Source organism: Hippopotamus amphibius, chromosome 8 (genome assembly GCF_030028045.1).
Source record: "Hippopotamus amphibius kiboko isolate mHipAmp2 chromosome 8, mHipAmp2.hap2, whole genome shotgun sequence".
NCBI lineage: Eukaryota > Metazoa > Chordata > Mammalia > Artiodactyla > Hippopotamidae > Hippopotamus > Hippopotamus amphibius.
Genome location: NC_080193.1, coordinates 96,503,540 through 96,516,682, shown reverse-complemented (window position 1 = coordinate 96,516,682; position 13,143 = coordinate 96,503,540). Strand labels below are relative to the sequence as shown.

General features: G+C 36.9%; 1 protein-coding gene across 4 annotated transcripts in view; it reads left to right on the top strand.

Annotated features, from left to right (window-relative positions):
* Positions 1–13,143, top strand: part of MAP2 (microtubule associated protein 2) — a 278,408-nt gene that overhangs the window by 57,300 nt on the left and 207,965 nt on the right. The window lies entirely within an intron of this gene.

The following is a 13,143-nucleotide window of genomic DNA, read 5'->3' as shown; positions in this document are numbered from 1 at the left end:
TGAAAAGACAGATAACAGTAGCTTCAAGCTGACATGATTACAACATAGTTAACCCAGTGGTAAAGAAACTGTCTCCCTGCAGCATCCTCTGTCGGGGAAAACTCCCTTTGGCTTGTGTCACAAATTGGGTTTCTATGGGGCTGACTCTGAGACAGAGTTTAGCTTACAGGATATTTGTTGGGATCAATGCTCATGAGAGACAGAGAGAAACTGGAGTGGGCGGAGGGAGAAGTTGAGCTGCGGTGCTGGCCCAATGATAGACTCCCCCAATGAGAGAACGCTTTTCAGAGTTGCCTCCCATTGGGTGAAGGTGGCTGGGTCTTTACATCCCTGAGCGGATCCATCATTGGATGTGGGTCACTGGGAGGCAACCTGAAGGGGCCCAACACTGAGCATCCACTACTGACAGCACTTCCCACAGCTGAGACGTGAGTCTTTAGGCAGTGCATCACAGTGACCACCCTAGCTTAGTATGTCCTGAATTACCAGCCCTCAACCCATCAGTGTGTCCAGAGAATGGAGTCCATGAATTGACCTGTATTTTCCTGTGGTTGGGTTGGGCCTGGATTGTGTGCTGTCAACCCCATCTAAAGCATATAAAATTGGTTCCCCACAAAAAAAAGGTGAATTCAACTCCAGAAGAAGAGAGGGAAGGTGTTATACCAACATATACATGAAAATCCGTGACTTAGGTCCCTTAATTATGAAGCCACCTTGTCTTTAGGTATCTAAAATAAAGGGAAGTATGATGATAGATTTTTATTCAGAACATAGAATGTGGATATGTTTTAGTTCTAAACGTATCCTCTCCTTTGTCATAAAGCATTTATTAACTCACATTATAATATAAATAAAAGGACAGTTGGCTTGCATGAACTTCTTGTTCATATAAAGTTTATGATATTACAGCTTTTTTCTAATTACAGTATATAAAAATCCTATTCATTTTTTCCCCCAAATAATGTATTCTTATGTATATGAATAAATCTTACAAGGGAACACACATAGGAAAAGCTGAGGTTAAGTGATTTGACCAAAATCTCAAAGACAGTAGTAGAATCAGTGTTGACATGCCATCTGTTCATGATAATATTTGTAGTTCCATTGTAAAGATTGATCATGTGTTTTAGCTCTTACTAAATTGTAACTCCTTGAGGTGGAGTGCTTTGCGTGCCTTGTATCTCTTAGATCACATAACATTCAGCCCTGCACAGTGTAGACACGTAGAATATTTACGTAAGTGAATGTGTAAGTTTATGCTGATGGCAAACAAAGATAGTAATCATGGATAGTTAAGCCTTATATTAAGTAAAATCTAATGTCACCATCAGAAATCCAGTGTCAGCTTCATTGACTTCAGTGTTAGTACATGTAACCTATCAGAGTCAACCTCATGAAAAACTAGGTCAACCCTTTGTCATTTGACATGTGTGGCAATATATTATTGAGGATAAGTATCAGTCACAAGAGGTAAGCAGACTTGCACAAGCATGTTATAGAATGAAGAAAATATATTTATGGAGCCCCTATGTTATGCCAACCTTCTGATTGGCTTTGGATGTACATTATCTCATTTAATCCTCAGAGTTCTCTGGGAAATAGGTACTGTTATCCCCATTCTAAAAATGAGGACACTGAGGCTCAGATGTACTTAAACATTAACTTCTAAGAAAATTGTAGGATTCAAACACATAGCCTGGGCTCTTTCCATCACACCAGCTGCCTTGAATTTTGTTTGCTTCTAAAAGGTTAAAAAATATTTGTAGTAATAACATTTGAATACTAATAAACCACATGATAGTAGTCTGATTAAAGTGAACCATCCACTTTTTCAGAAGCCCTTTTTTGAAGAAATAAAACCAGCTGAAACAGATTGTAACTGTCTTATTATTCCTGTGATTGTTATCTTGTTATTGCTACACTTGCCCTATCGGTTAAGTAGGAGTGGATTTTAGTATCCTTATTTTAGAGCTTAGAAACAGAAGCACAAAGTTTCATGTTAAAGTAATGTATTTAGAAATAAAGTCATGAAGATATCCTTAAGACTTTTTAAAATCTAAATTATTGATATCACACTATAAATGTGATCTGAAATTCTGTTTTTAGAATATTATTCTTAATGGAGGACTTTTGTACTGTAACAACAGGAAAAATATAAATATTTTATAAAATATAAAAAATATTTTATAAAATAAAATATTTTATAAAATAAAATATAAAATATTATAAAATATTTTGGTTATTTTTTATTGCTAGATATAATGCATGTTCACTTCAAAAAAAAACCTTACAAATATAGAAAACCTAGATAAATCTAAAAGAAGAAAAAAGAATCTCAGCATTGAAAAATGTACTGTTTTAATGTTGATTTTTTAACTAGTTCTGGCACCAAAAATAAATGGCACATTGACCCTTTGTTGAAAAAAAGTTGTTCTTGAAATTACTTGCTATATTTTGTTGGTACATTCTACCTACTATGGTTCCTATTTATATATAGGAAAAAATGTGTTTTGAAAGTTGAGGCCAAAATGTCATAATTCACTGCTCAATTTGCCTTATGGCAATGCCAGACTTTGTAGTAATCATTTGAAAAATTGCCAGGTCACATCAGTGTGCTCTGCCTTCAGAGAGCACACACCATTTACTTTTAACCATCCTTTCATCATGGGGAAGGTTAAACAGAATTCATGGAGCCTGGAAAGATGGGCGATGGCTGGGAGAATTTTCCATAGAGGCCTCAGAGCCCTTCCAGAAGATTGATTATGCAGTATTTTCTGCCAGTTCCCTTAGCTTTGGCCAGGCTATCATCCCATGAGGAAACTTGGTGCTGGACCTCATCATGCTTCTGACAATTTAGGCGACCTTAGGACATTCCTTTAGTCTTCACAAACTTGATTCTCTTTTTCAAAAATAAGAGTAAGGACCCTTAGGCCCTCTAATCCATCTAAAGATGTTATAAAGAAAAATGTATTTGCGTTTGGAAAAAACAGTGTTTTGACTCTTATGGGTGCCGTTTATATTTACTGTTAAGACAGTAAACTAACTTGCCCTGAGCGCAGTAGGAAGCACAGGCGGCCTTCTTTTTTTTTTTTTTTTAAGCTCTTTATTAGAATATAATTGCTTTACACTGTTGTGCCAGTTTTTGAGGTGCACCAAAGTGACTCAGCTGTATTTATACATGTATCCCCATATCCCCTCCCTCCCGTGATTCCCTCCCACCCTCCCTGTCCTGGCCCTCTAAATCATCACCCATCATCGAGTTGATCTCCCTATGTTATGCAGCAACTTCCCACTAGCTATTTTACATTTGGTGGTGTATATGTGTCAGTGCTACTCTCTCACTTCATCCCAGCTTCCCATTTGCTCCCCCCACCCCACCCTGTGTCCTCAAGTCCGTCCTCTACATCTGCATCTTTATTCTTGCCCTGTCACTGGGTTCATCAGTACCATTTTTTTAGATTCCATATATATGAGTTAACATACAGTATTTGTTTTTCTCTTTCTGGCTTACTTCACTCTGTATGACAGTCTCTAGGTCCATCCACCTCACTACAAATAACTCAATTTCATTCCTTTTTAATGGCTGAGTAATATTCCCAGGCTGCCTTCTTATAGCAGTGAGCATTTACTGATATGTGGTCAGTATTTTTCATTTCAGTACCAGAGAGTCAAGGTAGTTTCCTTTCTGTATTATTGCACTGAATCTTATCTTTCTCAATACATTTGCTTGGGAATGAATTACTGTAAGTCAGGACATACTTATTTTGTGTTTTAACTCTTCCTTTAGCAAGTTGGCCTTCTTGATTTTGGATTGGCTAGAAAATAATGCCTCCTCAGTCATTTAAATGTCCCTTGTCAACTATTAGCAATAGTTAAAAAACAAAAAATTGTGTGTGAAAGAACTTAAGTCTTCTAGCTCTGTTTCCAAAGCTCACTGAAACTGGCAGATGGATACAATAGCAGTTGTGTACCATGACTGCAACCCTGACACACATACAACAGAAGTTGGTAGTTGGGTTCCTCATTACAGACAGGGAAGGGCCTGTTGACTTTCTCTTGTGCTAAAGAGTGTATACAGTTACTCTGCTGTGGCACCAGGTCCATCAAGCACTGAGTGTTCTAAGTAGTGACAAGGTGACCTGCTGTACAGGCTACTGCCAGCTGTGTTCCTGTGAGTCACATGGGTTAGCGTTTCAGTATTGCCTGACTGCTGTCAAAGCCTATTTCCCCCTCTGCTAACTGATTGAAGATGTGTGTATCAAAAGGAATTTTATCCATCAGTGGTGTATTGTAAGTGATTTTGTTGCTGGCCCAATCAAGAAGAGTTCATCAGTTCATTATGGATGCATTACAGATCCCACCTTCTGTAACTTTTTTTTTCTTTATGTGAAAGGTTTGGAAATGAAGCACATGCTATTATTTGGAAACATTTCATTTCATGGGGATATCAAACATTAGGTCATTTGTTTCTTTTGTCTCTCGATTATTTCTTTCATGCGTGACATTTGACACTCTGGCAAGCCAACAATTGAAGATAACCCATTACTAGAGATTACCTTTCCTTGGGAAGCAAGTGTCATGTCTGATAATGAGTCAGAGCCAACTAATCTAGGCCAACAGAGGTACCTTAGTTTACAGGATTAAGCAAAACTATAATGTGGAAAAACTTAATGTCCTAAACATATAAGATGTTAGTTTTAGTGTTGGCACCAACACTACTACTAAAACCCACAGTAGTTCTCAAATTGTACTTTTTGTGCACTTTCAGAATTCAAATGTATGTGTTATATTTATACTTTCCAACTTAAGGACAGTTGTAGGTCAGGGATCTGCCCGTTGAAATGTTTTTGTCTGAAAAAGCAGCAGGTGAGGGTTCTTAGCTCTCTTGCTGGGATAAATGCCATCTTAACTTCTACCTCTTTCTTGCTGCTGAAATTGGGGATGGAGAAAGCTGCCATGCCATTGATTCACTCACCCCCTATCCTGCTTTATTTTCCTCATAAAGGTCATCATTCACTTCTATATTTATGTTTACTAGGGGAATCAAGCTCCAAAAGGGCAGGAAACTTTTGGTAACTTATTGCCCACCAATATATCCCAGCCCTTAGAAAAGTGCCTGCCAAGAAGCAGTTATTCAAAAATCATTAGTTAAAAGAGGGAATAACTAGTTCCTCAGTGTAGTCCATTTGCTTGGGAAAACGTTGTTACAGTAAAATTATGATGAAACTGTGTCTTGGATTACAGTCAGGCCATTCAACTGAGCTATGCAGTGCTATTTCAGTTATACTAAAGAATAAATAGACCAGATTAGGAATCTAACCACCAGTTATAATATTTTCACTATAGTTGTAAATAAATGGTTAACAGAGTATAAATGTAGGACTACCTGTATATGAATAATAGGGAAAAGATGTGCAGTTAATTTAAGCTGTTTTTATTCTACGATAATGCTTTTTGGGCCACTGTTACTTTGGGGAAAATTCGAAGCGGTAACCCTTGATTAGTACAGTTGAGGGATGACAGAGTCTGAGAAACTACTTAATATTTAACATGTGGTAACAGCAGATGTTTTCTGCATGAATGCTTTTAAACTTATAGGAAATCCTAACTTTTGTTGTAGCTGTATTTGTTCCAGACATAGGATTTTTGGTTGTAATATATAAATTCTGACCTCATTTTTGGTTCCTTGTGTATAACATGTAATGCGACAAGGATATTTAAATTGATGAAAATGTTCTTTATAATAAATAATTCTGAAGGCAATCCTTTTATACCTCTTGGGGGGGGTTGAAATTTTTTATTAAATTAATTAAGTTATGCTGGAAATCAGTTACAACAACAACATATGTAGGAGTTAAATATACCTGGATTCACCCTAGAGAAAGCCTCTGACTCAGAGGAGTGGGTCCAGAAATGTGTGGAATGCTCCAATTTGGCTTTTTAGTGCCTTATTAGAGTTTGCAGGAAATTAGAGCTTTGGGGAACAGATTCACTTTATTGTTTAAGGATTGCCTATAGCTATACATTCCTTTGAAATTCAGGTTTAACTGAGATGACAAAATGACCTTCTGATAATCTTAGGAGAATGGGAATTAGAAAAAAATCTAGGTTGTAGCATTAATCTTAAAAAAAAGATCCTGATGTTAGACCTGAGGTACATACTGCTTGGTCAGTGAGGGCCTCACATATATCCCACATCTTTTCAAATCTCAGTTGTAAATCCAAGTACTGATGAGAAGGTGCTCCGTTAAAGATTTTGAACAAGTAGTTGATAATGCATTCACTTTACTATAAAACCATTTAAAAAGAAACCGTAGATTTTAAAGGCTAATGATCTGAATGAGCAGATAAGTTTGCAGATTCCATCTTCACTCAACTATGCTATCTCATTATCAAAATAAATATAGCATTATTTAGATGCATTTTAGGTCTCAAATAAAACATACTTCTTACTGCTGTTTTTCATCTAAGCCTTCACTACTAGATCAACTTCTTAAACCATTTATGTGACTTACATCCATAACACAAAAATGACAAAGAAGGAAAAATGAAAGGATCTGGGAAAAGAATATATTAGGCCTTTTTGCCATAGACCTTTGAGGTAGTGTCAGCAAAAAGATTTTTTTCCCCTGAGTTTGGAATTTTTTAAATTTAATTTTAATTTTATATTGAGGTATATAGTTGATTTACAATGTTGTGTTACTTTCAGGTGTACAGCAAAGTGATTCAGTTATACATATACAGCAAAAAGTTTCTTAAAAAATAAATGCTACATCTTCCAAAATTTTTGTCCTACTAAAAATGCTTAGAACTACAGGAGTCTGGGTTCTTTCTATTTCAAAATTTTGTCATTTGTTTTCTCATACTGTTTCCAAAGCGTGTTTACTCTTACTGTTTCTGCCTGAATTTGAATATGCCAGAATTCCTTAAGGAATTGCACAATTAGGGAAAACCATCAGCGTCTTAACTTAAAAACAAACGATGAAAAAAATATATAAGTATACACAGACCATACACCAAATATATGTATGTATTTCACCTTATTTCTGACTATAGTTGTCATTTTTCACCTTAATAAATGGCATTTCTGTAAAATCAATTAATTAGCAATCTTAATTCATAGGTACTAGATAGTTAATCTTTATAAGCTTAGTTTCCTCTTGGAAATAATAATGGTATCTGCTTTATTACTTCTTGTGAGGATTAAATTAATAATGCTTGTGACATAATTTGTATAATGCCTGGGTTATATTAAACAGAGATTACTTCCTATCGCTGTTTTTGTATTAGAGATAGTACTGTAGTTTTCATAAAACAAATTCTTTAACTGAGGCATTTAAAACTTCTTCAGTTTAAATGGGTACCTATTATTGTTTTTAGTTGCTGCATCACCTGGTTATTTTTTTTCCTGTGTTGTGACAGTAGATGGGCGAAGTAGATACAAAATCCCAGCATGGAACTGGGCCTCTGTAGCCTTAATCTCTATTTCCAAGCATCATCACAGCAGCTACAACGAACATGTCAGCGTACATGTTCAGAACATTCCATTAGGCGCCATACCCAGTGCCTCACTTCCTACGATGCTGTTTTATGCGAACAATACTAAGTCTAGAGGTGAAATTAGTTAGAGTGCCCATGACTCAGCCTCTCTTTCCGGGGAGTGACTCATTCCGCATTTATAGATCCCTGACTTTGTGCCGTACACCATTCTGAGTGCTTGAGGTACAAACATGGATTTGCTAGGTCACTGACCCAGAGCAGTCCACAGTCTGGGCAGGCAGGACGTGGCATTCATTATGAACAAAGTGGGCTTCCACACAGCCGGTGCTCTATTAATGTTATACCTGTCTGTCAAGGCCAAGTGTGATTAAATATACAGCAATGTGGGATGGCTAGACAACCTAATTCTGTGATTTGGAACACACATACATTTCTGATCCTATATTGATGTATTTTAGCTTAATTATATCCCCACAATGTTCATTTGCTTTTGTTTTAATGTTAAGTAAAGTTTCACTCTTTTGCATATCACATAAAATCATACCCTCCAAGAATAAGTTAGTTGTCTGATGCATATCTTCCCTTGATTATCCTGCCAGAAACTCAAACTTAATGTGTGTATAAAAGCCTGTCACCCTCTCCTCTTGCTCAACAGCCTGATCTTCGTTCAGCTTTCCCTGTTTCTAAGAACACCACCATCTTTCTGGGAGTCTGTCTCCAACCCTCAGGATTCCCTTTGCTGCTTTTCTCTGTCACATAACTTTCATATCCAATCAATCCCTAAGTCCCACAGGTTATAAACACTACCATGGATGGAACTTATGTTGAAGCCCTAACCCAACCATGTGACTGAATTTAGAGATAAGATTTTCAGGATGTTAACGTTCAACAAAGTCACGAAGGTGGGGCCCTAATTTGACAGTGACCACGGGAGGACATAGTGAGAGGATAGCTATTTACAAGCCAATAAGAGGGTTCTTACCAAAACCTGATCAAGCTGGCATCCTGATCTCAGACGTCTAGCCTCCAGAACTGTGAGAAATACATTTCTGTTGTTTAGGTCACTCAGCCTATGGTACTTTGTTATATAGCCCGAGCAGTCTAAGATACTCGCCTCTGCGGTAGTTGGCACGCTCTTCCTTCTTCGCGTCAGCACTGACACTGCCTCTACCTGAGCTGACTCTTCATTCCCATCACTTGGACTTCTGAAGGGGTCACCTACATGGCCTTTTCTTTAATCTCTCTTCATCTCTGATCCAGTCTACACAGTGTTGCCATTTAAATGTCCTAATTGTGTCATTCTTGAATAGAAAACCTTCAGTGGTTCACTTTAGCATACAAAATTCAATATATTTAATTCTCTATCCTCCTCAGATTGTCATTCAGGGTCATTACTGCCTATACAGACCCAACCTAACCTTTCACCCAGTTATTGCTCTTCTTGTGTATTATACTCCAGCCAGGTGTGACTGCAGGAGTTTTTCCAAATACACCTTGGGCTTTGCTTCTTTCATTACTTTTTTCTGCTGAGTCCATTGTCTGAGTCCGTTATCTGAGTTGGTCTCATTCCCATTCTGTCTCCACCTATCAAAATCCTGACATAGAGAACAAACATATGGACACTAAGTGGGAAGGCGGTGGGTGGGATGGACTGGGAGATTGGGATCGACATATGTACACTACTATGTATGAAGTAGATGGCTGGTGAGAGCCTACTGTATAGTACAGGGAAAAAAAAGAAGGTACAATCTGTTTGCAGGACATAGGTTAACCTTAAAAAATGCATTCCAGTATACATTAGGTGCAAATACTGTTTGATTCCACTTATACGATGTACCTAGAATAGTCAAATTCATAGAGTCAGAAAGTACATTGGTAGATGCCAGGGTCCAGGGGGGTGGGGAGATGGGGAAAGGGGGTGGGGAGTTAGTGTTTAAAGGGAACAGAATTTCAGTTTAGGAAGATGAAAAATTCGGGAGACGGATGATGGTGAGAGTTGCACAGCAATGTGAATGTACTTAGTGCCACTGGACTGTACAGTTAAATATGGTTAAAATAGTATGTTTTATATTGTGACTTTTACCACAATAAAAAAACATTTTAAAAAATCCTTTGGCTCCTTGAAGGCCCAGCGCAATTGCACCTCCTCTGTGAATCCTTACCTATCAGTATACAACAGGATTTAGGTTTTTTCCTGTCTTTGATCTCCCATCTCCCATAGCTCTTTGTTGGTATTTCTTTGTGACAGCAGGCATGCTCTGCTTTTGGCCTTTTGTCTTGTAACTTTTCATGATCACCTCTATCCCACTATATTCTAAGTAAGCTCTTTGATGGCAAGGATGTTTGGATCCTTGAAGTACAAAACAATACTATTTTTTAAAAAATTGTTCTGTATTTTAAAAAATGTAAGGATTATATTTGTTTATTAACAAATAAAAAACACTTAAATATCTTTTTTAAATAGAATCAATTTTTAATTTTAATTTGCAACTATAGTATTCCCTACATGTGTGTCTGTAAATTGAAGCTCAAGCAGTAACTTTTCTATGATTCAAGCAGTCATAGTTTCTATAAATTGAGACTCCTGTGTAACTTTAAGGAGGGAGGAGCACAGGAAGTGTGAAAGGTGGCTTTTCAATTGACAGTTGACCTTGATAACCTAATATTGAAAATATATCTGTTATTTTCAATTTTTATTCCTTGTGAGATGTAAACAGGGATACTTCAGCCTGATTTAGGATTTATAATTTGATCTGACCATCACAACGTGATTTATAATAAACAGGTATAAGATTATTTCTCATTGGAAAAAGAGGGGTGTGGGAATCTTTAGCAATTAAATCTTGAGATTATTTTCTGACATGTTCTGTACCTTTTTGATGTGGAGAAACAGACTTAGAGGATGAAGAAGTGGTGCTTTTAATACGCTGATAAGTTAAGCTGCCTAGAAGCAGATGCTGAATCCTATTGAAAAGAACTTCATTTGAGTATGCTGAGGGCATTGTTTAGCAAAATACTACACAAAAAGTCTTGACCTCTGTGTTTGAAATGGCAGATGTTCACAGTAAGGATTGAGCCTTAGGGCAACATAAATCTCCACTATTCTGTGCTTATTTGCTCAATAACTGGGTTGAGTAGGGGCAAAAAAAGGTTCAGAGAGTTTTCACAAAGCAGCTGCTCTAGGCACTGCAAATGGATGTGCTCCCCTTAAGATAAGAAAAGCAAACAAGCAAACAAAAATCCCTAGACAGTGTGAGTTCACCAGGTCAAAAACGAATATCTCTTCTCCCTCAGAACTGTTTCCATTACAAATTTTCAGTGCAAATCAGGTGGGTCAAGGATGAGATTTTTTTCTTATTTCTGCCAAAAGGGGAATTTTCAACTATTTCTTCAAATTTGTCAACAGCATCAGAAATGTACAACAGTAAGCACCTTCGTTGATTTAACAAATATTTAATGATATTCTTCTGTGTGCCGAACACCTTGCTAAGCCTGTGGGTTCAAATACAAGGTTCACGTAACTGAAATAGCATCAGTATCTTAAAATTTGTATTTGACACATGCTGTATTGAAAAGAAAATCTTTTGGAGATGGGAATGGGTTGGGGGAACAGTGATGGGGGCAGGTCGGAATGTCCCCCCAACAATCACATTATGGAACATATAAAGCAGCCAGGTTCATGTATCATAAAGCCTGACTTTTGAAAAATTCCACAAGTCTCATTTTGTTTTTACTATGACAGTATATATTTGAAAGTGCATGCAGAACAGATAAAATCTGATCTATTTAAAAGAATCTAAAGATATCAGGACTACAGTCTAGCATGCCAAAGAGGTCCTAGCAAGAAGAGATTGTGGGGACTTCCTTGGTGGTGCAGTGGTTAAGAATCCTCCTGCCAATGCAGGGGACACGGGTTCAATCTCTGGTCCGGGAAGATCCCACATGCTGTGGAGCAACTAAGCCCGTGTGCCACAGCTACTGAGGCTGCGTTCTAGAGCCCATGAACCACAACTATTGAACCCACAGTGCTGCAACTGCTGAAGCCCATGTGCCTGTGCTCCATAACAAGAGAAGCCACCACAATAAGCCTGCACACTGCAACAAAGAGTAGCCCCTGTTTGCTGCAACTAGAGAAAGCCCGTGCAGCAACAAAGACCCAATGCAGCCAATAAATAAATAATTAAATTTAATTTTTTTTTAAAAAGAAGAGATTGTGATCAAATGGTAAATTGACTTAAAACTGCACACAAATTAACATGTGGTTCTATATCGTCTTTCCTTGTTGCCAGGCAACTAGGGAATCACTTTTTCTTAGGGAATGATGACTGATGATCAGCGTGGTTAACGTGTACACATATACAGCATACCGACTCCTTGTTCTGGTCTCTCATCTCCTAGTGTTCACGTGTGCTCTTTTTGCCACCTCTTGCACGCCCAGAAGCACACATGAACATGCACACTTACATGTACATGCACACACAGTCACACATGCCCAATGTGTTGAACCACTGTCCTTCCCACTCTGCTAGTATTTTTTTCTCTGATTTTAGGAAAATATTTTTCTTTCTCTCCTTATATATCTTTCTCTTTACCAGTCTTTTTTGTTTTTAAATAATCTCTCCTACTTTCTCTTTTCTTAAATTTGTGGAGCAAAATTGACACAAAACAAAACAAAAAAACTATGCTTAATAGAGAATGTCCCAGACTTTCTCAGTTTATGGCATTCTGAGTACCTCAGTAAGTTTTTTCATGGCACCCCTAGGCTAAAAGAAGTACCTGACACTCATTTAATTAGCATAAGAAGTATTTAGGTCTTAACTTAGTAACCTTTAGAAAAAAAATAATACACATAAATTGAAAGAAAAAAACTTTTTATTTTATACTTAGAAACTCATAGTTATTTACTAATGGAATATGTGTGCCTATTGGGTACTGCCTGGCCCTCAAACCTAAGAGCCAGGTTGGATATTGTCATCCTTATTTTTTACTCCACATTGGCTTTCATGCAGTATTAGTATTTGCTTTTACATCACAAACACCATCAAAAACCAAACTTTGCAAAGCCAAGGCATCATTGAAAGGAATATAGCATAATCCAATATTGGAATTGTGAACTATTCCAAGCTAGTTTGTGTGGCTCCTGACGGATTTTGCTCTATTTTTTCACATATTGAAAATATTTCATCCTCTGAATTTACTGTGGCTTCCTGGGGTACCATGACACACTGTTGGCTTTATAGTAAAAGAATATTTGTATCAAAATAAAGTCAGATATTTAAAGTGGAGTATCAACACCATTAATATCAACATCATTAATCTTGAAACCCCTCAAAATGCCTGCAGATCCTTATGATTTAATTTCTACAATTTTATCCAGGTTGTATGGATAAAATTTCATTCTTGTGTGATAAATTCACTTTTCTTAAGCACCTGCCCTTAAGATTAAAAATCAAGAATTTCATTTTCAATCATGTTTTTTGTTTACTGGTATTCCTTTTATATTATTTTTATAAAAATTGTATATAAAGTGTACAACATGATTTGATATACATATGCATAGTGAAATAATTACTGCAGTCAAGTTAACTTATCTCAAAATATATTAATATTTTTTAGGCTGTTCTTTTCATTAAATAATTATGA